The following is a 1,551-nucleotide window of genomic DNA, read 5'->3' as shown; positions in this document are numbered from 1 at the left end:
CCAGAATTCCCCAGCCAGATACTTCTTTGAGTAGACTTCAACTCCCAGAATTCCCCAGCCAGATACTTCTTTGAGTAGACTTCAACTCCCAGAATTCCCCAGCCAGATACTTCTTTGAGTAGACTTCAACTCCCAGAATTCCCCAGCCAGATACTTCTTTGAGTAGACTTCAACTCCCAGAATTCCCAGCCAGATACTTCTTTGAGTAGACTACAACTCCCAGAATTCCCCAGCCAGGTATTTCTTTAAGATGGGTGGACTTCAACTCCCAGAATTCCCCAGCCAAATACTTCTTTGAGTAGACTTCAACTCCCAGAATTCCCCAGCCAGATACTTCTTTGAGTAGACTTCAACTCCCAAAATTCCCAAGCCAAATACTTCTTTGAGTAGACTTCAACTCCCAGAATTCCCTAGCCAGGTATTTCTTTAAGATGGGTGGGGAATTGTGGGAATTGAAGCCAAAACCATCTTCCAGCTGCCATGATTGAGAAACCCTGCTCTAAAGCAAGAGTGTACAGGGTGCCTCTCTTGGAAATACCACTGATGTGGCACATCTAATTCAAAAGACCCCACGCAAAAGAGCTGACGATGATGCCACTTGGCAATGGCCAAGCCACACAACAGAAAGGCACAGGGAATATTTTCATCCAGGCAAAGAACAACGCCCACCACTTCTTTTTTTTCACCATGGTAGCAGCTACCCACATCCAAGGAGGCGGAAAGAAGCGGTCAGAGGGAGAATGACTACGATGGTTGCAGAGTGGGGCACTGAGGGAGGGAGGGAGGGAGGGAGGGAGGGAGGAAGGATGGATGGATGGACAGATGGAAGAAAGGAAGGAAGGAAGGAAGGAAGGAAGGAAGGAAGGAAGGAAGGAAGGAAGGAAGGAAGGAAGGGGAAAGCAAGGAAGGGGGAAAGCAAGGAAGGAAGGAAGGAACAATGAACAAATGAACAAACAAAGGAAAGAAGGAAGGAAGAATTAGGGAGGGAGGAACAAAGGAAGGAAGGAAGGAAGGAAGGAAGGAAGGAAGGAAGAGCTAGTTAAGAAGGAAGCAAGGAAGGGGGAGGGAGGGAGGAAGGGTGAGAGAGGGAGGGAGAGAGGAAGGACAGAAGGAAGGGGGGAAAGGAAGGAAAGGGAGAAAGCAAGGAAGGAAGGGGAAAAAGCAAGAAAGAAAGGAAAGAACGAAGGAACAAATGAACAAATGAAGGAAGGAAGGACGAGGGAGGGAGGAACAAATGAACAAATGAACAAAGGAAGAGCTAGGAAAGAAGGAAGTAAGGAAGCAAGGAAGCAAGGAAGGAAGGGTGAGCGAGGGAGGGAAGGAAGGAGGGAGGGAGGCTCAGCCTAGGTGGAAAAGAAGGGCACTTGCAGGCTTTGGTCCTATCCCAGGAGATGGGAATGACAAGTTTCCTAGGAAGCCAGCAAGCCTCACAACAACGCTTATAGGAGATATAGAGGTTCAGAATCTTTCTTTTGTCTGAGATTGTCCTGCAAAGCTTTGCAGAGGGATGAAGACGTGTCAACACTTTTCAGAATCCTTGGTGGTCTCTGA

Source organism: Natrix helvetica (assembly GCF_964273705.1).
Source record: "Natrix helvetica genome assembly, chromosome: 14".
Lineage (NCBI taxonomy): Eukaryota > Metazoa > Chordata > Lepidosauria > Squamata > Natricidae > Natrix > Natrix helvetica.
Note: the sequence above shows the minus strand (reverse complement) of the source record.